The following is a 26543-nucleotide window of genomic DNA, read 5'->3' as shown; positions in this document are numbered from 1 at the left end:
ATGTTTTCTTGATTGTTATAAATACTCTTTTTTTTCGTGCACAGTTGACACTTGGAATAATCTGGACACTACTTTGAAACGACTACCGCATGCGGTGTTTGTTGAACAAGTGTCCAAATATGTAAATTGATGTTCTTAGTTTTGCTGCTGTTTCTTTTGTTTGATCTTTCATTGTTTGTTGAACAGGTGTCTAGTTATGCAAATTTAGGTTTTTTTATTTGTGCTGTTTTTGTTCGTTTATTGTAACCACTCCTGCAGTGTCTCAAACATGAGACAGCAATATCTGTAAATAAAAAAACTAAAAGAGTTTGAAAACTCAGTAAAAAGGGAAGAGAGGTGGCTTGATATTGCGCTAGTATTTGCTCGCTCATAGACAAAGATAGTTTCTTTGTATCACGGGTTTTCTCTGACTACCTAAAATTCGCAGTCGAAGATTTTGTGATCGCTGACGTCATCTGATACTTTAACACACATACTGATTGGATACGTACTGAGCACGAGATCTAAAATCGATTCACCGCGCATGGGCACAAAAACCACTTGGCTTAAGCTAAACAAAGAAAGCACATCAAGACACTTCTGACATTGCCGTTTTTTTTTTGTGCCATCGAGAGCCATGAATTCCTGCCAGTCCAATCTTGGAATAATTAAAATAACCCGCCAAAAGAATTGGTGACACTAGGAATTGGTTCTGCAATCTGTTAAGGGACTCGTTTAGGTACTACGAAAATCATCTGTTGAATCTGGCGCACGGTAGCAGACTCCGTTAGTACGAGTTACAGCTGCAGAGTAGTGGAGCGCAACCCACAAGATTCCAAGGCACACGTCAATTACAATGACGCATGCGTCCATATCTTTCCTTGTAGCAATTAGCACTCCACCACCACGTGATGCTATTCTACCTTTCCTAAATATGATGAAGCATTTAGACATAGACAGCTCACTGTCTGACATATCGTCAGGCAACTATGTTTCCGTTCCCAGTACGATACCAGCAGAACACGACTCGAGGAAAAAACAAAAATATTCTTGTTTATGAAATGGGCTTCTGAAGATGGATACCTTGATTGATAATGGTCTACCTTGGCTTCTTTGTCCAAGTCAATGCGTTTTATCGGGGCTTTCAGACCTTGGTAGAGCACAAACCTGATTAATCGAATAATCAACGCAGTATATGGTCTTGCTTGGAACAAGCTTATGGAACAAGCTTGTGGTTTCTTGTTTTATCGTACAAAATCTCTGAGCTTCCTCTGATTTGCTGCTCTCTAGGTCAAAAATCTTCCTCGATCCATACACACTGATGTAGGTGAGACTAATGAGGCTTTTGGGGACTAACACATTTCTTAAAAATGGAGTGACGTTCTCTCTATTTAGGGAGGAACGGCTATGTCCCCAATGTCCGTCTTTAAATAGAGAAACGTTGCTTCTTTTGCCATGGAGAAACATGTTCCTCTCTATGAAAATCAAGATAGCTGACTCCGGGTTAGCGAAGTGAGTAAGCTTAGCAAATGCGTCGATTCTCGACTGTTAAGGAGTACACAGCACTGAAAGTTACAAAAAACGGTCCCGCTGAGCTTGATATTGTACGAATAGATTATAAAAACAAGCAGACGAACCTGTGGTGAAGAAAACATTGCAAAACAGAACGGCGGAGCTAGTAGGTTTTTTTCGGCCAGCGAGGCGACGTTCACTTTCAAAGACACGGATACTGCAGAGTCCTCACCCGAAGAGTGCATGCTAAGCTTGGTGTATTTATTTCTCGCAGATTCACATAGTGTAGTGACGTTATCCATACGTTTACGGGGCCGCAAGTGCAGAGATGTGCCTCCAAACCGTAGACTAGATCACAGAGAAACCATTCCGACCCAGTCTTTCAGTTTTCATAGATAGATGGTCAACTTTATATAAGTAGCTGGAGGTGTGACGTCACAGATGTGAAGTAGGTGGTAGCTGGCGCCATCTAAAGGGACAGAACAATACTAAAAGAAGGATGCCTGCGGCGACGTACTTTGTCATGCCCACGATCACTTGCGGATAGTTGGCGACTCAGGCCATTCATGGATTACTAACTGACACCGGACCCCTAATATATGCTAATACAATTCATATAACTACACATGCACACATGGACACATACTACACATAGAATGCATATAGAGTAAGCGCAAAAAACAAGAGTACAATGAACCATTTTTCACAGCGGCACACATTTTGACGTGTTTACTCATACCATACTACGATAGCGCGCAAGCCTATATAGCAATGAATTTGGACTGACCATAATAACACAAGTTACAAGTATGTTTTAGTCAACCTTTTTACGTTTTTTGACCATACCACAACATGCGCACGCGTAAATATGTTGTATCTGGTGCTTCGACAAACGGGACTTTATCAATGGTTGCACAATAATGATCGGAATAATTACTAGAGCTTATCAGGTTTTCGCGACAACGATTACCCCAAGCCATGCATAGAATGCCAACGGCATTCCGAACGCTGTGCCATCTCTCGATCACTCCCACAGTTCTTTTTTTCTTGAAGCTTTTGAGAAGGCAAACACTTGCCACGCGCTAGCCATTTCGGAGGTCACGTCCTCTTTTTAGTCTTCCACTTGTTACTCGGAGAGGGCGCAGCATGCAGGCCAGACTTAGTCTCCATCGTGGTAGGTGTTATGGTGGCTAGTTATATAGGTGTTCTATGGCCGCATCAACCTCGTTTTGTTGTTTCGTGTTAACATTTGCTTATATTCTTTTTACGGGCTTACCGCAAGTGCAACCGTTAGCTATGGATACAGTACACCGCTAGCCCTTCAATGACAATGTTTTTGAGGTGATAACGACCATCATAGCAGTGTATACATACAATACAACGCGGGTCTTGCGAGAAAAATAAGCGATGATCTCGCATCCCACGCTATTCCATTCTTTCGTTAGGGATGGCAGTGACTTTTGGCGTCGCGGCAGCTCTATTACTTGAGTGGAGAAACTAGCGCTGCAGCGCGCAAATTTATTATAACGGTATAGCTTGCTGTGCCTACATACTTTTCTGCTTCAGATGCCTCTCGCAATTCACCTCGCGTGTCAACTTGCAGTTACAGTGCATGTCACAATTTTGTTGTTAGCGCTGCGGCTGTAATGGTTACTAATACTCTGGATTTGGAATACTCTTTTCACGAAGGTCAGTTAGTGTTAGTACTTACCTGCTGTGCACAGCTGTTACTAGAAGTGCATTTTGTGTTGAGTTTCTCACGAAAAAGGAGAATCGTGGGGGAGAAAGGCACACTGCACGCGTGCATAATTCCGTGTTACCTCTCAGTGCTGGTATGGGCAATTCGAAACGCATGCGATTGAGAATTCGGTTTACCTGACAGAAGTCATTGGTTTACTTTTCCCAAAAGTGTAGTTATGTTGATGTTTAAAACGTTTCTGATTGCTGGAACTTAGTCTGGCAAATAAACGCTCGGTGAAACTTCGCAGTCTGTTTCCCTTTGTGCTTTCACCTGCCGTGGTAGCGTAGCCTCATTGGGTGTCGTGTGACTATGCTGGAAGACGCAGGTTTGACTTCCGGCCACGGCGTCTGTATTCAAATGGAAGGGGGATGCAAAGATCACACATATGGAGGTAGCGGCACGTATAACTCCACCAATTGTATATGATCACGCTTTCACGCATGGACTGTACAGTGGCATCATGTTTCTACAATGTTTAAAAATAAGTGTGATGCTCTTTTATGCGCCTCGTTGAATGTATGAGTGCTGTTGGTGCCGTGCGAAACTAAAATACGTGGGCTTACCAAGTATGTCGACACCGAAAAAATTCATTTTTTTACAGTCTAAGGTAATCGATAAAGCAATACTGCTTGTTGGGAAGCAGATCTCCTTGTATTCGTGACATATATGTAGTATGAAACAACACGAGACACACATGGAAGTGTGAGAAACGTGGTGCGAGTGCCTGGCGATAAAAAAAAGAGAGGCTGTTACTCTACACCAATAAAACAAACAAAAAAACTTCACTCCTGCATTGCTTGCATCAATTTTAGGTAAAAGTAATCACTCGTGACTGGCCGCGGCCGGCTAGGCTCGGCGTGCACATGTGCGCGCGCCAGACCCCGGTGATTGAGGAGAAACTTTAACACTGAAGGAGGAACGTTGCTCCTTTGATTGATTTGATTTGTGGGGTTTAACGTCCCAAAACCACTATTTGATTATGAGAGACGCCGTAGTGGAGGGCTCCGGAAATTTTGACCACCTGGGGTTCTTTAACGTGCACCCAAATCTGGATACACGGGCCTACAACATTTCCGCCTCCATCGGAAATGCAGCCGCCACAGCCGGGATTTGATCCCGCGACCTGAGGGTCAGCAGCCGACCACCTTAGCCACTAGACCACCATGGCGGTAGTCTACTGGTGGTGGTCCTTTGACCCTTGCCGACCAGCTCCCCACCGACCAGCTCAAGGGACTAATATTTAGTCCTTGCACATATATTAGCGGGTAACCATTAGTCTACAAATTACCTCAAAGGACTAAAATTTAGTTGGAACATATACACCTTATCGGGCAATCATTACTCCCCACATTTACATCTTACCGGGCAACCATTAGTCCTCACTGTGGCACCTCGCCGGACGAATGATTAGTCCACTCAAACACTTCTATCAGTGAATTTTTTATCCCAAGTACAAATATTGTTTTTTGTTTACTCTTCGCCGAGCCTAGTACTTTTTTCGCCTGCTTTTCTGGGCAGTAATAAACAAATGGCGCGGAAAAAAACACATTAAAAATATTTAGCCACATGTATGTCACAGCTTTCGCAGTAAGTGCAACAACGAAAGACAAAAGTGAGACATTCAAATATTTTATTTTTGTCTATAGACATGAAGTTTCTCAATACCTCAAGAAAATTCGTGGAGAAACGTGCAAGTCCAGCCTTTTTGTCGCATCTTGTACAATCTTTGTGAAGCCCCTCCGATGGAAGCGATAGATGACAGGCAGTGGAGACACCAGCGCACACACCTTTCTGCATGTTGTGTGCCCACGGCTGTACAACAAGATAGTAAAAATATTATCACAGGGCCGTCACGTGAACAAGAGGAGCAGACTCCGGGTCTAAAAAGAAACTGTTTATTCAGGCCGAGCTTGTGGCCACGCAAAGGGAAAGTAATAAACTAGCACTGATAGCGGCGAGCAGAGCGTCAGCCATCGATCAACTGACAAGTGGTGAATCGTGTCGGCATTTATACCCTCGCCGTAGAATATTATAGCGTTATTGCTAGTGGCGACGTGGGTTCCAGAATAATCTGTAACGTTTCTGAAGTGCGCGTAACCTTGACAAAACGACCAACTAAAGCCTCAAAGCTTCTCGAAAATCGTAGGCGTGATTTACGGTGAACATTGTGTAATGAGGGGATAACAAAACGTGAGGAAAGGAACGTGGCATTGTCACTCTCTGAAAAAGGCACCGTTCCGATTCTTTAACAAAAGACGAAGGTACAATAATAAAGTCCAAAAACAATAAATACGAAACAACAACAAAATGCAGTCCTCATGTTCACGCCTGAAATGACTTGAGCCGCACGACATGAAGGACTTCAGGACGAGCACGGCGCCGTTGAGAGTTCGCAGTGTGTCAGAAACGACATCATAGTCGAGTGGGCCGAGACGTTGAACTACTGTGTATGGTCCAAAGTACCGTCGCAGAAGTTTTTCACTGAGCCCACGTCGGCGTGTCGGCGTTCATACCCAGACACGGTCCCCGGACTGGTACTCAACGAAGCTTCGTCGAAGATTGTAGCGGTGCCTGTCAGTCACCTGCTGATTTTGGGTGCGCAGGCGGGAGAGTTGACGAGTGTCTTCCGTGCGCTGAAGGTAAGTGATGACGTTGAGGTTCTCTTCGTTAGCGACGTTTGGAAGCATAGCGTCGAGAGTTGTTGCCGGGCTCCTTCCATACACCAACTTCTGCGGCGTCATCTGCGTCGTTTCTTGGACAGCCGTATTTTACGCGAAGGTCAAGTACAGAAGGATGGCGTGCCACGTCCTGTGTTTGACGTCGACGTACTATCGGCATCAAATGAAACCCGAACAGCGGAGCGCATCTTTCAAGCATTAGAAACAGTATAGTGTTGGCCGTCCAGTCATCACCATTGACAGGCGTGTACATCCGGTTTGGCAGCACTACGCGATCCCCCTATAGAGTGCGTTATCTCCGTTTCTGTCCCAGTTTTCGTATGGTGATAATGGTGGCCATCGTGGGCGTATTTGGTTGTATCACTCGAAATTTCTCGCTTTTACTTCAGCGTCGCAGTGCAATTAGTGTTTTGGCAAGATAAAGCAAAAAGAGAAATATAATCGGTTGGCGGTTGATTTTAAAACAATCGTCGTATCTCGTTCGCCAGCGCTGCTTCTCCTGCACCTTTCTTTCAGAGACCAACCGGAAAATGTGTCACTTTAACTGGAAATGCCAAGCGCTTCTTCGGAACAGAGACCGCAAGTTGTTTCGCTTTACAGGCACGAAGGGAAACAGCGTGAAATTGCGAGCATTGTGAGCCGACCTTTGTCTACTATAAACATAATTTGCCAGGCATTCCGTGATGTTGGACTCCATGATGACAAACTTGCTACAATATTCACCTTCTGCTGCAGTAGTTTAACCTTTGTATTTTTTTATTTTGTTCCTTTCAAATACCACACCTGGAATACGAGCAGAAATATTGCCCTGTAGAGGGATCGCGCAGTGCTGCCACACCGGATGTGCCGGCCTGCCTGTGTCAATAACTGGTGGACGGTGCGCATTATGACATTGATAAGGCTTGTGCAACTCGCTCCGCTGTTCGCGTTTCATTTGATGCCGATAGTACATGGCCATCATGTCGGTGATTGTCTTGTTTAGCCGCTCGGTGAGACCATTTGTCTGTGGAGGGTAGGCAGTGGTGCGGTGAGGGCTTGTCTGGCTATGTCTCAAAACCACTTGAGTCAAATTAGCAGTAAAGACCGTACCTTTACTGGTGATGGCAACCTCTCAGGCACCATGATGAAGGACGATGTTCTCAACGAAGAACTTGACTACCCTTTCGGCGCTACCTTTGGGTAGGGCCTTTGTTTCGGCGTAGCGGGTGAGGTAGTCTGTGGCTACGACGATCCATTTGGTTCCCGAATTTGACGTCGGAAATGGCCCCAGTAAGTCCATCTCGATTTGTTGCAATGGTGGGCGAGGTAGTTCGATTGGCTGAAGAAATCCTGCTGGCCATGTCGGTGGTGTTTTGCATCGCCGACCGTCTTGGCATGTCCTGACGTAACGAGCGACGTCGGTGGTAAGGCACGGCCAGTAGTACCTTTCTTGTATCCTTGCGAGCGTGAGAGAAATACCAAGGTGTTCGGCCGTTGGATCATCGTGCAGGGCCTACAGAAGTTCTCGTCACAGAGCTGTAGGTGCCACAGGAAGGCACTTGGCTGGATGCGGCAAGAAGTTCTTCTTTCGCAGAAGGCCCTGCTGTAGTGAGAATGACGAGAGTACCCGTTTGAATACATTCGGAACAACGGAATCACTGTCCTCAAAACATTCGATTAGGCCCCTACGTTTCAGGTCAGCACGCTGGCGTTCAGCGAAGTCGTCAGCAGTTATCATTCCCAAGAAGCAGTCGTCATTCAGGTCTTCGGGTGGCAGTGCGTCGACGGGGGCTCGCGACGGGCAGTCGACGTCGGGGTATTTTCTGTCGGACTTGTAAATGGCGGTAATGTCGTATTCTTGAAGTCTGGAGCTCCATCGCGCAAGGTGGCCTGAAAGGTCCTTCAAACTAGCTAACCAATCTAAGGCGTGGTGGTCGCTCACAACCTTGAACGGCCTGCCGTAGAGGTAAGGACGGAACTTTGACGTCGCCCAGATGATGGTGAGGCACTCCTTTTCTGTTGTATTACTGTAGTGTTGCTTTTAGCCTTAGATAGTGACCGGCTAGCGTAACTAATAAACTTTTTAAGTCCGTCAGTTTTCTGCACAAGGACGGCGACGAGTACAATGTTGCTTGCGTCAGTGTGCACTTTTGTTTCGGCGTTTTTGTCGAAATGCGCGAGTGACGGAGGCGTCTGTAAGCATCGTTTTAGTTCCCCAAAAACTTACTCCTGTGGTGTTTCCCACTTGAACTCGACGTCAGTCCTCGTAACGTTAGTGAGCGGCTCAGCGATGCGGCCAAAGTTTTTGACGAAGTGCCTGTACTAGGCGCACAGGCCGAGAAAACAACGGGCCTTCTTGTCGACGGGCGGCGGAAATAGAGTGATGGCGGCTGTCTTCTGCGGACCGGGTCTTACTCCGGACTTGCTGATCACGTAGTCCAAGAACAAAAGTTCCTCGTAAGCAAAGTGGCATTTTTCTGGCTTCAGGGTGAGTTCATAAGTCTTGATGGCTTCAAGTACAGTTTAAAGGAGCCGAAGATGCTCGTCGAAGCTTGAGGAAAGCTCGACGCCGTCGTCCAAGAAGACGAGACAAGTCTGCCACTTCAATCCTGTCAGCCCTTTGTCCATAACGCGTTGAAAAGTCGCAAGTGCCGAGCAAAGACCGAAGGGCATAACCTTGAACTCTAAAAAGCCGTCTGGTGTTATAAATGTGGTTTTCTTTATCTGTCTCGTCGACTTCAGTTAGCTAGTAGCCAGTCTTAAGGTTTATCGACGAAAAGTACTTCACGTTGTGGAGTCGATCCAAGGCATCGTCTATCTATGGGAGAGGATAAACATCGTTTTTGGGATTTTGTTGAGGCGGCAATAATCGACGCAGAAACGTATGGTCCCGTTCTTCCTTTTCACTAACACCATGGGTGACGCCCACGGACTCAGACGGTTAGATGATATTGTCACGTAGCATTTCGTCGACTTGTCTTTTAACAGCCTCGCATTCTCACGTCGAAACTATTTAGGGGCTCTGCCGTAGTCGAGGCATGGATTCCGGCTCATGAGAAGCTAGTTCGTGAAACGTCCACCACGTGCCGCATGACTTTGAACCCTCCCCCTCGTTCTCGCATTTCTCGTCCCACTACCGAGCAGACGGGCTTCGAGAGGAACACGCAGAGTGCAGAACAGGTTTTCCCGATGCCTGCCCTTTCAGCACGGATACTGCACCACGGCGTCATCCGCCGAGCCCTCTCCCCTTTTCCCTGTCTGAGGAGGAATAAAAAAATACACACTGAGGCATGATGAGGGAGGGACGCGCCACAAGAAAAACTAACTGCTGCCCTGAGAGGGGTGAACACACACAAAAAAGAAACAAAACAAAATATATTAGAAAGTGAGGAAACAGCGCTGGACACGGGACGTTGAAAGGACGACAGACGTCCTCTCGCCTTCCCGTTTTCAGCGCTGCTTTTTCACTTCTTAATCACGTAGCAACCAGCAAGGTAGACGCGCTGCATTAAACTAGAAACAGAAGGGCGTGGTTGCGCCACAGGAAATAAACGCACAGCGGTTACGGGCCTTAGAAGGGAGTATAGAGGTCGGCGTCGCTAAGACGGCTGTCCATTTTTTTCACGTGGCAATGTTTTTTTTTCTAAATCTGTTCATAATTTCTTAACCACTTGATCTGTTGATATTGATGTAGGTTATTCTCAATTCTGGATGTTGTAGAAATTTTCAATCCCATAATTATTACAATTTTGTGATGATTGGCTACCTTCAGCATGATGTTTAGTGGGCAGTTGGGCTGCAGTAAATAAATATTGCGCTATAGTGTTGTTGTTTGCGCTCTCATTTCGTTTTGAGAACTTGTATACTTTGACTCTGCTGAGCTCTGCCGATCTTTCCCGCATTTAAGCGCTGAAGCCCTTTTAGAGAAACCGGCGCAAACACAAATATTGCGGTTGCAACACAAATATTGCGGTTGAGGAATAGGTGCTGATAGTCTTCAACGGCGCCTTCGAAGTCTTCTGGTTTCAGTGTGCTGACGGAAATGATGACGCTTGAGCGAGGAGGGACCGTGACTTTTCCAGCACATTCAGGGCCCGGCTTCCTGATGGCGTGCGTGGTGGCAATGCTTTTTGTGGATGTTGATATCGACTTTGCTCTCAGGTCGATGACCGCACCGTGGTGGTTCAGGTAGTCTATTCCAAGAATAAGATCTTTCAAGCAATACCGCAGTATGACGAAGCTTGCGGGATAAACGCGGCTGTTAATAGTCACTCTGGCTCCGCAAATTCCCGCTAGTGGCACCCGGTGATCTCCGACTGTACGTATTTCCGGGCCTTTCCAAGCAGTCTTAATTTTCTTCAACTTCGTGGCGAAAGTCCTACTGATGACGGAATAGTTGGCTCCGGTGTAGAAGGGAGCTGTGACGCTGTGGCCATCGAAGAGAATGTCGAGGTCGCTAGTTCGTCGCCTGGCGTTGCGGTTAGGTCGCGGCGTCCGATCACGGTTACGACGGTTTTGTTCCGTTGCTCCCACGTTGCATCGTGACGTCTCCTGTAGGCTGTGAAGGTTCGACGTCAAGATCCTTTTTGTTTTCCGGCGGGTGCTTTCGATTTCGTGGTGACGTTGTCGTCGTCGACAAATGAGGATCTTCGGTAGTTCGTCGTACAGAAACCGCAGCTCCATCGGTTGCTGCCCCTAGTTTTTCGAATAAGGGCTAGGAGATCAGATCGGCCCCGAACAGAGTATGTGTGTACTGTCCGCGGTGCGGTGAGGCGTAGCGCCCCGCCATGGTGGTCTAATGGATAAGGTACTCGGCTGCTGAACCACAGGTCACAGGATTGAATACCGGCTGCGGCGGCTGCATTTTCAATGGAGGTGAAAATGCAATAGGCCTGTGTGCTCAGATTTGGGTGCACGTTAAAGAACCTCAGGTAGTCGAAATTTCCGGAGCCCTCCACTATGACGTCTCTCATATTCATATAGTGGTTTCGGCACGTTAAATATTACATATCAATCAGCGGCGAGACGATAAGGTCGTCGGGGTGTCCACTGCGCTCCCGCGAGGTAGTCGGCGATGTCATACGGTCGGTCATCCCGTTGTGGACACGGCGCGTTGATGTCGAAGCCCCTTTGCCCATCTGTCGGTACGTGTGGTAGGTGTGCCTGGCCTCACTGCAGTGGTAGTAGAGCGGGCGGTTGTCAGGTGGCCGCCAAACATCAGTTTTCGCCGGTGCGCTGCGCTGGCCCGCGGGCGAACGGTACGACGTCGGTAGTGGTAGTGGCGGCGCCTGACGACGGAAGTGCGACGGGGCGGTGTTTTGGCGTGGCCGTGGAGGAGGGGCGTGACTGCGGGCTGCAGCAGCATAGCTCATGGCTTGTGGCTCAGGCTGCGCTGGTTTGGGTGTCCAGAAGAATTGCTGGACTTCCTGGCGTGCACTGTCTGTGATCGGGTCAACGGGATGCTGTGAGGCCCGCAACAATTTACGCAGCACTTCCCGTACGATCACTCGGATCGTTTCACGTATGTCGTTGGAGCCGAGCGCGTGAACAGCCGTGCTGTCTTGCGTCGATCGGCAATCGTACTAGCGGCTACGCATTTCGAAAGTCTTCATTTTTGTGGCCTCTGAGACAAACCATTGAACGGTTTTTGGTGGGTTCTGCCCCAGCACAGCGAAGACGCCATGATTTACCCCTCGAACCTCGAATAAGCCAACGGACTTTCCTCTCCTTGGACATGTCGGGGTCAGCGTGGCGGAAGAGGCGAGTCATTTATTCCGAGAAAATGATGACATTTTCATTGGGCAGCTGCACAGCGAGTGTCTATTTGTCGTAAAGAATCTTACCTAGGAAGTCACTTTCTGGGGATTTTTCGGTCTAGAGATTTTCGATGGTGGCGCCGTTACGTCACAGCGGAGCTTTTTCAACGATTGCTTCACTGGCCAGTAAGGTGTTCCTTTCTCTGGCCTGATTCTCAAACCAGCGCCTTCCTCGAGCGCGTTTTATCGTTTGGCCGTGATTTGGCTCTGCGAGTCATGCAGCTTTTGTGTGGCTAGCGTGGTACACGAACCGGTGCCCCATATCAATTTCGTCAACATCGTGGTGACTGCGCTTGCTCGATCGACAGACGTCGCAGGCTGCAGTGCGCTTGCCTTCCCACAACAAGTAAGCAGTCGCCTCTATTATTTGTAGTTGTACTGTGCCCTGTTGGTCGCTATCCCGTATGTAATAGTCATCAATACCTGTCCACATCATACAGCGTGATAATATAGGGCTATGCTGCCGCTATTCGAGAACACTTTCCGAGAAGCTTCCGATATCATAGTGCTGACTTCTTTAGCACCTGTAATAGCTTCCTGAAAAGTTGTGTAACTTGCACTGAGTCACTCTCTCATTACACTGATATGCTGGAATGGCAAAATTGAATTGTGCTTCGTGTCGTCCATTTGAGATTGAGTGAACAACACTGGTGTAATTATAATGACCCCAAATCCGTGCTTTTACGCACCGTCCCAACATAGCGGTGAAACCAAATGTGTGAATGCTAGTGTTTTTATTGTCTGCTTCTCCACAGCGCACATGTATGGCAGTGAAGCCGAATTTGTTTATGCATTGCTTCGTTTGTTTTATTTGCAGGCATAGAGATGAGCGTCTTAAGTTCAAATCAGCTCGTATTTATCTTTACGTTTATCCAACCACTTAAACATTTTTAATTATGTGGAAGCATTTGTCATGCACTTGCCACAAAAAACCTAAGCTCTCATATAACGGAACAAAATTTCTTCAAACCTGCCTTCTACACCCTGCTGTACCAGGGAATGAACATGTTGGCTGTTTCTCACGCTAATACATACTGGGTGACAGAAAGGCCATGGGATGAATATATAGGCAAGCAACTATCTCGTCGAGTTGACATGCCCTAAGCCCAAAGACAGATCAAGCATAGTGGTACCACTGCAGACTAACACATACCCCAAATGCGACACACTCAAAGCTACATTCTGCAGTATACTGAGACGAGCTCCCCTGAAGCTTGGCGTTGCAAACACTGACACGTATTACGTACGACTGTCCTTCATGTCTCTGAGAGGTCGATTCAATATAGGCCAACACTATACCACATCGGTCTTGGGAAATGTATCTCTCTGACAAGGCCTTGCAGCGCCTAGTGGTTGACTTGGAGCTGGCCCAGTAAGCAGGTAGTCGATGAAGCCCTAAAAGCCCCACCAAAATTTGCTCTGAAAAACACTTTAGTTATATAAATGGTCCCTCTCTTCTTGCTAAAGCCCAATATATGCAAGCATGTTCAGACAACCCAGTTTGCTAACATCTGTGGCATCCCCTCCTGGTCCATTTACGCCGAAGCCTGCAAGAGACACTAGCAAGCTTTTGCTTCTCAAGTTTTGTTTACTTTCAGTTTTAATCTGAATACTACTTTCTGAATCTGAATCTGAATATCTGAATATTACTTTCAGCTTGAATCTGAATAATAACCTACTAAGTAAACTGTTATAAGTTAGAAGTATAGCATCTCATTTGCTTTAACAAAACTGCAAGCAAAAAGAAAATGGAACAGCTACCGCAATATAGCTTTTCACCAATGAAGTGCCGAGTTGGGCTTGTCGGTACATTATTCTGGTGCACTACAGTGCATAAAGAACACAACAGACATAAAACAAATAATTAGTGCTGATTGGGAGATATATTCTGGCATGTTATACAATGGCTAGCAAAAAAACCTTCAAAATCTTTTCAGTCATGCACACCCTTCACATTATTTGCATGCTCTCTTAGTCTATTGTTTATGCAACACACGGTTTCACCAACGTGCACTTGAACGCACTTCGAAGAAATTTCGTACACCACCCCTTCTGCACAATCAGCAAAGGGCCTCCTGTGCTTTGTGTCACAGACCCGGTTCATCTTTGCCTCCGGGTCAGTTCATCTACAGAGCTTAGAGAACCTGTTTGGTACTGATAATGCGAGTTTCATGTGCTAATGCTGGGCCACTTTTTTCAAGCTAAGGGACAGCTTGTGCATATAAAGTATCATCGCTACCCTCTGCCTGCGCGGTGCGATCGCTTCACAATTTCGAAGAAGACGGCGTACCTTCTTGAGCAGGCTGTCTGCATCTGAAATGAGGAGTGGCTCGAAATGTCCAGCACCTGTCAGCCTTTCAGCTTGACGCTTAAATGCTTCAGAAATACAGTGTGGGCAAGATTTGCCCAGAGCACTTTTGAGGCACGGTGCGATAATAGCTCGTTTAACAAGCTTATAGTGGGCTGACTTGAAAGGTAGAGGTCGTTTATTAGTGCATGGTTCATAACACGAGCAGATGCCAACCGTTGTAAAGCAAAACTGGACATCTACAAATGTAATTTGGTCATTCACCGGGAGTTTATGGGTTAGGCTAAATGGGGTCATCACATGGAAAAACACATCGTGTAGCGCTTTACTTTGTACTGCTAAGTCCTGTGGGTCACAATTTGATTGAGCTAATTGTGAACGTATCGGAATGCACTAAGAACATTTTTGTTCATGTGACAATTGAAGTGAGCAAGAACTAGGTCTCTAAGAACCGAGCATTGCAGGAACGAGCGCATACGCCTTGCTTGTGCAGGTGTGCGATCCTTCACACATTGCGTACGTAGGCAGTTATTAAAAGCTTAAACGTTCAAAGAAATCACCAGCAGAAATCCTCGCAAAGTTTGGGAATGCACCAAAACTGTGTTTGTCATTAGAACGCTCACCACACTCAAAGATTACGTATGATGCAGGGAATAAAAAAGATCTTCGGTGTTAGTCGATAAATCCTGACACCTTTTGTGAGTGAAATTGTCAAAGACATCTAAAGCCTGGTTAGATTTAGTCCTGATAAAAGGGTCATCTCTCACTAAAAGCTTGAACCTATGCTGATTCAGATTCATAGAAAATGGCCTGAAAAGATACGTAGACCTAGGGCATTTTTGGCCTAAAAACACATTTATTATATTGTTCTTTGCTATATTATTTTTAGGCTACATGCAATTAGTTTTCATAGATTTTCATTTCTTTTGTCGGTGCTCAGGAGGGCTAAGCTCATGGTCGATATTTTAAAGTGACATTTCTCTTTACCAATGTTAATAAAAACAGTTTCATTATTATTGACAAGTTCATTCGCGTTGAATTTAGTTCTCATTATTATTGTTTCTACCAAAAAAACGAGCCCTTGAAGTTATGCTTTTTTGCTTGATTTGTTTTCGTGTGACAGCATGCAAGTAAAATCATAGTTATTGTCATTCCTTGTGAATGACACATTCTTCGTGTGACACACTTTAGCACCTGGTCATCTGCAGAAGTTGTATTCATTCTGGAAAGGGGCGAACAGGGGTGACTGACAACACAGACCAGCCTGCATTATTCTTTTGTGCTATATTTGTCACTGTGCATTCATTTATATCTATATAGAGCTCGGATTTCCTGCTGAAAATGTGACAACAAATGTAGATTTTCCACATTTTTGCAACAATCCACATGCCTTTCATACACTATTGCACATTGTTGTAAGCACCTTACAAAATCTGTATATTTCCGTAAGACCTTACGTTCCGAATTTTCCTTATGAAAGCTTCTGTACACTCCATACACTTTCCTTTTCCTTCCATATCTTCTATATTGAACTCTCGTATGCTCCATAAATTTTCTTATCTTTCCATATTTCCATAAAACTCACTCCATCCACGCCATAAAACTTCCTTATCCTTCCATATACTCTATAAAAAGCATTCCATATGTGCCATACATTTTCCTTATCTTTCCGTATACTCCATAAAAACCTTTCCGTATATGCCATACAATTTCCTTATCGTTCCATATACTCCATAAGAAGCTTTCCGTATATGCCATACAACTTCCGTATATTTCCATAAAACTGCATATTTTTTCCGTATGTAGCATAAGGAAATGTTACGGAGTCCATATTGTCACGATGAGTCACAAGTACTGGGAGATATATTGAACAACCGGGTAGCTAGCTCTAGGACGATGCGTCAGTCGTGGCTGGCTCTCGAGCCGAGAAGAGACACGCAATTCTTCTTCCTTTTCTCCAGATGGTAGAGCCGCTCTTGCAGTCGACCCACTACGTGTGGGTGGCATTATCCCCCCTTTCGAAAAGAAAAAAAAAGTCCCAAAAGGGGGAAAGAAAAGTACATAGCACCACCACGATGTTACGACATAGGCACGTGGAAAAAAAGAAATTGGAAATTCGGATAAAGTAAAAATAGAAATGAACGAGCGTGCCAATATAGGAAAAATCAGTGAACGAAGAAGCAAGTTCACAAAAATAAATAAATAACACAAAGAACGCTGTACGGCAAGAAAAAAGTTATGAACAACGCGCAATAAATGGTTTCATGCGCAACACATGAACGACATCCGACCTCGGTCGTGTCCTACTCCGTGCCTGCGATGTTGAGTCCGGAACCACTTCATAGTTCACGTCACTGACGCGACGTAACACTTTATAAGGGCCAAAGTACCGGCTCAGTAACTTTTCACTAAGGCCACGGCAGCGGACGGGCGTCCACACCCAAACTTGGTCTCCGGGGTTGTAAAATACTTCACTGTGGCGGATGTTATAGCGCCGTGCGTCTGCCTGCTGTTGCTGGCCGATGTGTAGTCGCGCGAGCTGCCGGGCTTCCTCAGCACGCTCTGCAAATTCATCGGCGTCAGTTGTCAACTCGTCTTCGTCTTGACACGGTAGCATAGAGTCCAGCATGGTCTGCACTTCGCGGCCGTAGAGAAGCCGAAATGGCGTGAATCGCGTGGTCTCTTGCACGGCGGTATTATACGCGAAGGTCACGTAAGGTAAGATCCGGTCCCATGTTTTGTGCTGTACGTCGATGTACATTGAGATCATGTCTGCAATGGTCTTATTCAGTCGCTCGGTAAGTCCGTTGGTTTGCGGGTGGTACGCAGTTGTCTTTCGGTGTCTGGTGTTGCTCAGTTTGAAAACCTCGTCCATAAGCTGCGCCGTGAATGCCGTCCCTCTGTCCGTTATTATAGTGGAAGGAGCACCGTGTCGTAACACGATGTGGCGCATGAAAAATTGTGCTACCTCAGAAGCCGTGGCTCGTGGGATCGCCTGCGTCTCAGCGTAGCGTGTCAGATAGTCGGTCGCGACGATCACCCATTTGTTGCTGTCCACAGATAGGGGGAATGGCCCGAGAATGTCCATGCCAACTTGGTCGAACGGCGTGCAGGGTGCTTCAATCGGCTGAAGCAAACCAGCTGGCTTAACAGATGGTTGCTTTCGACGCTGACATTCCCGACAGCTCTTGACGTACTTCTTGACGCTTGCCGAAAGTCCTGGCCAATAATACCTCTCACTCACTCTGGCAAGTGTCCGTGAGTAGCCCAGATGACCGGATGTGGGTTCGTTATGGCAAGCGAAAAGGACGTCGTCTCGCATGTCTCGAGGAACCACCAGGAGGTAGGTACGGTTGTTCGAACGAGCGTTCTTCTTGTACAGCACACCCTCTCGAAGGCAGAATGACGGCAACGAGCGGGATAAATGACGTGGTATGATTGTGTCCTGGCCCTCTAAATGATCGATGATCGGACGAATCTCTGCGTCATCCCGCTGCAGTTTACTCAAGTCTGATGAGCTAATGGCGCCCAGGAAGCCTTCGTCTTCCTCTGCTTCCTGACTGACGACATGAAGGGGTGCGCGTGACAGTGTGTCAGCGTCTTCATGCTTACGGCCGGACTTATGGACGATGGTGACGTCAAATTCCTGCAGCCGCAAGCTCCACCGTGCTAGCCGTCCTGAAGGGTCGCGCAGGCTTGCCAACCAGCAGAGGGCATGGTGGTCCGTCACTACCTTGAAGGGACGACCATAAAGGTACGGGCGAAACTTGGTGATTGCCCACACGACTGCGAGGCACTCTTTCTCCGTAGTGGAATAATTCGCCTCGGCACGGGATAGAGAGCGGCTGGCGTAGGCTATCACCCTTTCGATGTCGTCTTGACGCTGAACGAGCACTGCACCAAGCCCAACGTTACTAGCGTCAGTATGGACCTCCGTGTCAGCATCATCGTCGAAATGAGCGAGAACGGGTGCTGATTGCATGCGCTGTCGCAGTTCATCAAAGGCTGCTTGTTGCTCGTTTTCCCAGACAAACGGCGTGTCGTCCCTTGTGAGACGAGTCAGAGGTTCTGCTATCTGTGAAAAGCCATGAATGAACCGGCGATAGTAGGCGCACAAACCAAGGAAGCGCTGGACGGCTTTCTTATCGACAGGAGCTGGTAATTCGGCAACAGCGGCAAGCTTGTCTGGATCGGGCCGGACTCCTTCAGCGCTAACTACATGTCCAAGAAATTTCAGTTCTTCATAGCCGAAGTGGCACTTCTGTGGCTTTAGAGTGAGGTCCGCCGATCGGATAGCCTCCAGCACGCTGCGCAGGCGCTGTAGGTGCTGCTCGAACGTGGCAGAGAAGACCACCACATCATCAAGGTAGACAAGACAAGTCTGCCACTTGAGCCCTGTGAGGACAGTGTCCATCATTCGCTGGAAAGTTGCCGGCGCTGAACACAAGCCGAAAGGGAGTACTCGAAATTGGTATAGGCCGTCTGGAGTCACGAAGGCTGTCTTTTCGCGGTCTCGCTGATCTACCTCGATTTGCCAGTACCCGCTTTTGAGGTCGAGAGAAGTGAAATAATGGGCACGACGAAGTCTATCCAGCGAATCGTCGATACGCGGTAGCGGGTACACATCCTTTTTGGTCACGTTGTTGAGCTTTCGGTAATCGACGCAGAAGCGTAGCGATCCGTCTTTCTTTTTAACAAGCACGACTGGAGATGACCACGGGCTGTTGGATGGTTCGATAACGCCATCGTCAAGCATCTCGCGAACTTGCGTACGTATTGCTTCACGTTCTTTAGCCGACACGCGGTAGGGGTGCTGGTGTATTGGGCGTGCGTCCTCGTACGTGATGATCCTGTGCTGAGTGATGGACGTCTGGCGGATCTTTGAGCAACTTGCGAAGCAAGACCTGTACTCGAACAAGAGCGCTCGCAGCGCAGTCTGGTTATCGGTGGACAGATCAGGATTGATGTCAATGTTGCTCATTGATGTGTCTGCGTTATCCACTATTTCTGACGTGGGACAGTTGGTTACGTTTGCTACTTCGTGGGCAAACGCTATCGAAGTGCCACGGAAAAGGTGTCGATGCTCGTTGCTAAAGTTGGTAACGAGCAATTCAGATCGGCCGTCGCGAACGTGAATTACACTTCTCGCTACACATATGCCTTGCTGCAGGAGGTGTTCTAAATTTGTCTCGGCCACCACATCGCCATCGCTCAAACCACAGCATCTTACGTCGACTAGAACACTGGCTCGGGGAGGAAGCGTCACGCTCTGTTCAGAAATACGGAGTACGTCGACACGCATTCCGTCATCCTGCACGTTGATTGCTCGCTGGGCTGAGAACGTGACGCGGCGCTCTTGCAGATCAATGATAGCTCCATTTTTCTGTAGAAAATCAACTCCCAGAATGACGTCACGGGAGCATTCACGTAGAACAAGGCAGCTTGCTACGAATGTGTACCCTTGAATCTGTACTCTAATTGTGCAGGCACCCAGTGGAGTTACGACATGGCCACCAGCTGTCCGAATCTGCGAGTTATGCCACGGCGTGATTACTTTCTTCAGCTGCGTTGTCAGTTTCCCGCTCAGTATGGAATAGTCTGCGCCGGTGTCCACTAACGTATTAACTACACAACCATCAATTGTTACTGCTATGTCGAGTGAAAGCCGGCTATCCTTTGCAGCAGCAGGTGATGTCGGACCAGTTTCTGTACGGTTCTGCGTCAATAGGAGGTCTTCAGCGCTTCGACGTTCAGCGACCCCGCCCCCAGAGGTCGCTTCGGCTAGTTTTCCCGGCGGGGGCTGGGAGATCGTGCGGTAGAATACCGCTGGGGCATTGATGAAAATCGCCTCGGTGATGGCGAGCGCGACTGGCGCCCGGCAGACGGTGGTTCATGCTGCTGGGAGAGGTAGTTTTGGATGTCGCGTGGTCTCTGACCGTAACGGGGGGGCGGCGAGTACGCAGAGAAGCCGCGAAGCCCAAGACGGCGATAAGGACACTGGCGGTACAAGTGATCAGCTTCTCCGCAATGAAAGCATAGAGGCCGGTGATCGGGTGTGCGCCAGACATCAGACTTCCGAGGATACGAGTGCCGATCGTCGATGTACTGGACCGGTTGTACCGAACGATGGGCAACAGAAGCACCACGGCCAAAGGGCAGGGGCGGTGGCGTGTACGTGCCTTCGTAGTATGGCATGTGCTGCGCTGACTCGAGTGAAACTGCAGGGACAGGATGAACGAACAAGGGCGGCGATGCAGCAGGGCGTTTCAGGGCTTCCGCGTAGGTTGTCTTACGGTGGTATTCAGCAGGAGCTGGCGCAGCTGTTTCAGGAGGCAAGGTGTCCCGGAGGGCCTGGTGCAGCTCATCTTTGATGACGGTTGCAATAGAGCTAACCGTAGGATTAGGTGTTACACCAGCCTTTTGCAACTCCTCACGTACGATATTACGGATGAGTTCACGTAAGGAGTCATTGCTGGTCCCAGCGGCGGCGAAAATGTCAGCAGAGGACATGCCTCTGACTTGCCTGTCGTATTGGTTTGATCGCTGCTGTAGCATTTTTTCCATTGTCACGGCTTCAGACAAGAACCCCGCGACCGTCTTCGGAGGGCTTCGCACGAGGCCGGCGAAAAGCTGGTCCTTGACACCACGCATCAAGTGACGCAACTTCTTGTCCTCCGTCATTCTTGAATCTGCCCGTCGGAAGAGACGCGTCATGTCTTCGACGTACGCGGTCACAGTTTCGTTTGGCGACTGGACGCGGGCAAGAATAGCTCGTTCAGCTCTTTCTTGGCGGTCAGCACTGGCATATGTCTGCAGAAGTCTACGAGAGAATTCTGGCCACGTCGTCAGCTGCTCCTCTCGATTTTGATACCACGTGCGAGCCCCGTCTTCGAGATAGAAGTAGACACGACCCAGTTTCGCCGCGTTGTCCCACTGATTCAAGTTGGCTACGCGCTCGAAGTCCGCCAACCAGTCCTCAACGTCTTCGCTCTCCGTACCATGGAACGTCGTCGGTGCCCGTGGGCTTTCCAACGTATATCGGTTCGACGACGTGCTTCCCGTGCCGGTTGGCAAGGTTTGTACCGAAGTGCTGGTCATGTTTGTTGACGTGGTGGTAGCAGTATCGTTGACTTCCGGAGGCAATCCCCTGATTCGGCGGCTCGTCCGATGCACGGGAGTATTGATTGGCACTGGACTCGTATTACGGCTTCCTGGGGGGGTCTGCAGCATCCGTGAGACTACCCAGCACCTTCCACGAGTTTGTCACGATGAGTCACAAGTACTGGGAGATATATTGAACAACCGGGTAGCTAGCTCTAGGACGATGCGTCAGTCGTGGCTGGCTCTCGAGCCGAGAAGAGACACGCAATTCTTCTTCCTTTCCTCCAGATGGTAGAGCCGCTCTTGCAGTCGACCCACTACGTGTGGGTGGCATTATATTTTCCATAAGATTTCATACGGAACGTTTCAGTAGGGTATGTAGATCAAATTCGGTATGGCAAGAAAAAGTGGTAATTTAAAATTTTTCTCACAAACAACACCCCCATGACATTCTGCTAAATTCTGAAGGTACCCACGTGACCACTACTTTTTCTCTTCAAAATATTTCTGCAAATAACTGTTTTCAAAAGAGTAAATTACCACCATTTTTAAACTATATATCTGTGATGGTCACCAGGCAGTATGGTATGGATGTTTGGTGTAGAATGGCCCAGTGGGAAAAACAACAAATGTCTGAGCATCCTTTGACGCTCGGGCAATTTCAAAAGCATTTTTTTGTTAGCAGCAATTCATTTAAGCCCTTGTCTTCATGCTTAGGCCCAGAAAAAAAAACACACGCAACCAAAGTAGTCCTCAGAGTCATGCGGTCTCGCTGTTTCAAGGCTTGTGGAACCTCACTTAGTGCAAGCTTCACTATTTTTAAATATTTAGATTCAGCCAACAGGTTTTCGAGGCACAGCGCATTTTCAGCTGAATTGTTTCACACTAGTTACTTAGATAAAAAGCGGCAAGTAGAGGTAAAAATAACAATTTAAAGGCATTGTAGGTAATAACAAAAAAGTCTGCTTTCTTTTTTTTCTGTGGTGCTTTGCCTGAACACTGTGCTTTTTGTGGTATGGTTCATTGTCTAGTGAACATAGGCCTTAAAAACTAACATTAGCCTTGTTGAGCTCAATTTTTTTGTTATAGTCATAGTAGCCATATTAAAAGTTATGACTTCAAACTTGATTGTTCTTTTAAAGATTTTTTCTTGCATAATGATATTTCAGAGTCTTAGTCAATTTTGTTATAAAGAAACGTGATGTTATAATAGGGTCACTTTTTATAGAGTCGTTCAGTTCTACCTCACCTTTTACATTCCTAATAGAGCAGTTATTTTCAATATCGGTATTTTAAATGGAATGAGCATGCTCTATGTAGTAAGGTGTAAGCACTTACAGATAGCACATGCACCCAACTTTTCTGCTGGCAGTTTATTTCTGTTATTCTTGATTGATATGTGGAGTTTCACGTCCCAAAACCACTATATGTTTATGAGGGACCCCGTAGTAGAGGGCTCTGGAAATTTTGACCACTTGGGGTTCTTTAACGTGCACCAGCACCCGCGCCTACAGCATTTCTGCCTCCATCGGAAATGCAGCCGCTACAGCCGGGATTTCATACCGTGACCTGCGGGTCAGCAGCCGAATTTTCGTTACTCTTGCTCCCCTATTTCTGTGCAGTTTGGTTACAGTAGTCTGGCTTTCACAGATTTTTAACGGCACCTGCCTGATCCTGCTTGCTTTCATGGTGATTTTAACCTTCATAAGTTGCATTGTTTTACGTCTCAAAATTGTTCAAGATGCCAATTTTGTGCACAAACTGTATAGTTCAAAGGCAGAAAATGTACATGTATGCACTACTAAATGTACATTGAGAGCTTTCACTGGCAGTTCCTAAAGTTTTCGTGTGCAGGAAGCATTTAAATCATAGTTTTATCAGGACATATCAATAGATTATCTCTGCCATCGAAAATCGTGGCAGCAACCTAGTTATTTTCACTGTGATAAGCATGCTGTTTTCTTTCATGTGGCAGAACTAATTCATACATTTCGTTCTTCTATTATTCACATAAGCATAACATGAAGGATTGTCTGCCTTACATTTTCAGTTTCATTCTGTGTGTTATATTTCTTGTGCATGTGAACTAAGGTGCTAACTTGTGTGTCTGACATTATTTGTGCCAATTATTTACATTTTCAGGTGCCTATGAAGGACACATAAGTTTCATGGCAGTGACTTCCCAAATCTACAGTGGTGCCGGAGCCTCAAGCAGCATTTCGTCGATCTCCACAAGGCGTTCATTAGATAAACACAGCGCCACACTTTCACAGTGGTGTGATTATTATTTATGTTTAAAATTTTGTTCCAAAATTGCTGTTACATTGTGTTTTGTGCCACCATCCTGTAGCTTAGGTGGAGCTCGTGAAATTACGGTGCAGTCACCTCATTTGCGTACCATCAACACTGCAATGTCGCTATTCACAGCTGGAGCATACAGACTAATAAAAAATGTATTGATTGTAGCAGGGCTGATGTGTATATTAATGCTTCTCTATTGCAAATAATAACTCTTAAGTTTTTAAGTCTTGCTTAGAACACTGCATTAATGTGTTGCAATGTAACTACCATTTATGACCACTAACATGTTAATTCAGTAGCTTTGTAGCATATTTTATTTAAAAGCTAATTTTGCTTCCGCATCACGACAATTGGAAAGATGCCGATAATTCAATCCCTCATCATGCATCTTTAAGAAATATTGTGATTTGTACACAGTATCGCATGTACTCAAGATATGGACGTCTATTCAATTTACACATTATATTGCTTTGCAGTAGATTCGGACGTAACATGCACACATTTCAGTTTTTCTGCATGATACATCTTTCCATAAAATGTGGAGTCCGCATCATGCGTCTGTCCATAAAATGCGGAGTCCGCATCATACGTCTTTCCATGAGATGCGGAGTCCGCATCATACGTCTTCGATATTCCAATAATTCCGTACTTGAGGTCTCCGCATCATACGAAACGTTTCAGTAGGGTATGCAAGGCGTCTTTACGTTTACAGCAAAGCTGCATGGTTTAGTAAGCATGAAAAGCACTATGATGGTAAGGCTGTATGCTTCCAAACAAATTTCAACTAGTTCCTAATGCAAAACAATTTTCCGCACCTTTTCCCATCAGGTAGAACAAAGATTGGCTATATTACTGCCTATTTTGAAGATTAAGCCGACTGCAATGTACACATTTCTTAATAAGAATGGTTACCTGCCTTCACCAAATGGGCGCACATTGTAAACCTACATGAAGAACCTTAAAGTGGCCTTTGGGTTTAATTCAGACTTATTTTCCGTGCTAAAGGAAAAGCTGCTTGCTTGCCCCGTGAGGCAACGACGAAGTTAGTAACCGGTGCTTCCATCACTTCATCATGTTTTCCTTATATTCCTTCAACAAGATGGTTTCATTTTTCTCTGTTCTGTAGGAGTGTGAATGTTCGACGAAATGAGTGTACGAAAAAGCCGGCACCTATGGGAGTCTGACATGAAACTCTTGGGAAAAGTGGATATTTGGGAGCACACCAGACCATAAGATAACGAGCGAAATGCTGACCACGTGCTAGTTTTCCTTTTTCGACCTTTCCTTGCCGTTTGGTCTCAGACAGGAGGCACATTCTCCACTTCAAATGCTGCTCCAGGTTCAATAATTGCAAAATTTCTGCTGCAGTGCAATGTGAACTTGTTCAATTCCGGAGCTATTGTTGACGTGTAACAACTCAACAAGCAACCAAGCGGTCAGCTTTGAGATCATTGGGTAGGGCAATTACTAAAGTGCATATTTGTATCTAGAGTATGCATGATAAAATAAGCTACCTAACCTCATATGATATATCATTTTGAGGCATATGTGGTGAAATGGGAAACACAAGAACATCATTCGAACATCCATGTGACCTTTTTAGAGTGATCTATACAGTGATAGACCCATCCCACAAATTGAAGTGTATACAAAACTATCTAGAGAAGGTTGGGAAGCTTTTGGTAAGCTAGAAATGAGTTTTACCTGTTCGAAATGAACTTTCAATGGCTATTTAGTACTAATGAAATTGGTGTGCAGCTTCTACAGGGACAAGAAGTGTACCACTCTGATTATGCGGATTTTCTTGAATATGAAGAGGAACAGGGCAGTCTTCGTGCAGTGCCAAAGCTTACAAAGGCACATGTATCACCAAATGCTTTTCAGAAATTGAGTGTGAACCTTGCAGTTCAGGTAAGAAATATTAAAATTTTGTTCAGCTGAGAATGTTTTTTACTCAGGCATGTCAAACAATATTGCCCTACCTATAGAGCACCAAATGTGCATTTCTCTCATTGATTAACTGTTTACTTTTCTAACAAAATTGCGGTTTACATTACAAGCCGACTCTCTGGCAGTCCTCCTAGACGATGTCCTAATAGATCCTGACAACAGTGTGAAGGAAGCTTCAGATTTGTGTTCCCAAGAATCGCCAAAAGAGCACATTCTGGAATATCTTGCAGGCTACATGGTGAAAAAGTTTCCTTCTCTGAAATGCTCCAGCTGTGTCGCCTCGCTAAAGTCTGAACGAGTGCCAGCTGGCCTAATGATTGCAAGATCCAAAGGTCATCTTCAGTGCCCTCTAACCAGCTGCTTACGCTGCTGAAAATTGCAGAACATCACCTGGAACTCTTCACAATTGAAAAAGTGGCACGTGACAATGCATACATGAGCATTCTTGAGGGCCTTTTGCTGGACGGCCGCACAGCTTCGGCAGCAGTTGGTTGCACACTACATTTCGTTAGCATCACTGCTGAGATCATTCATTTTTTTCTCGCTGTAGGACTCGCCTGTATTTCTTTACTAGAGAAAAAAAAATAAGCGTAAGCGAGCATCAGTGTTAACAACCTGTCCAGCAAGCGGAGGCGAAAAATCTGCTTGTCCGAAGCAGCAGGCACATGTCGGCCCTGCACTGCCTACGTAATTTGTTTTTGCTTGAATATTGCAAATATATTCGCCCCCCAAGCGCAAACAAAAAAACTCGGCTTTGCTGTTTGAGCAATAAAATATTTTCGTCCTGTAACCTTGACTGCATTCTCTGTGTGTCAGTATTTATAGACAGCAAATTGTTTGCATAACCACTTAGTTTCAGTCCCTGCATCTGCATCTTGTATGCTGACTTCAAAGACTATTGATAATTCTAACATTTTCTTAAGTTTGCTACCACAGCTCTGTGCGGCTTGCAAAAAAAGGCCATCCCACGGAAGTGACTTCGTTTCCTAAGCACAGTAGGCTTCCAGCCGTGATGAATGGGCCGTTCGTAACTTATGGCAACAGAAAAAAAAACAAGGTATAAGACTTCGGTGTCAAGACTCCTTTACCATTGCTGTTGTGCTTTGCACTACCCCAGTGCTGAATGAAGGCGAAAATTAGATGTGTAATGATGAATGTAGTGGGTCATCCAAATCTCG

The 26543-nt window shown here is 46.4% G+C and overlaps 1 protein-coding gene across 1 annotated transcript in view; it reads left to right on the top strand.

Moving 5' to 3' along the window:
* LOC142818109 (uncharacterized) overlaps positions 1-24217 on the top strand; it is a 495850-nt gene extending 471633 nt beyond the window's left edge. Inside the window, exon 4 of the transcript XR_012895582.1 lies at positions 23257-24217. The gene's annotated coding sequence lies outside the window, so the exon portion shown is untranslated. The remainder of the gene's footprint in view (positions 1-23256) is intronic.
* Positions 24218-26543: the final 2326 nt, after the last annotated feature.

This window comes from Rhipicephalus microplus, chromosome 5 (assembly GCF_043290135.1).
Source record: "Rhipicephalus microplus isolate Deutch F79 chromosome 5, USDA_Rmic, whole genome shotgun sequence".
Lineage (NCBI taxonomy): Eukaryota > Metazoa > Arthropoda > Arachnida > Ixodida > Ixodidae > Rhipicephalus > Rhipicephalus microplus.
Note: the sequence above shows the minus strand (reverse complement) of the source record. Positions and strands in the feature narration are given on the sequence as shown.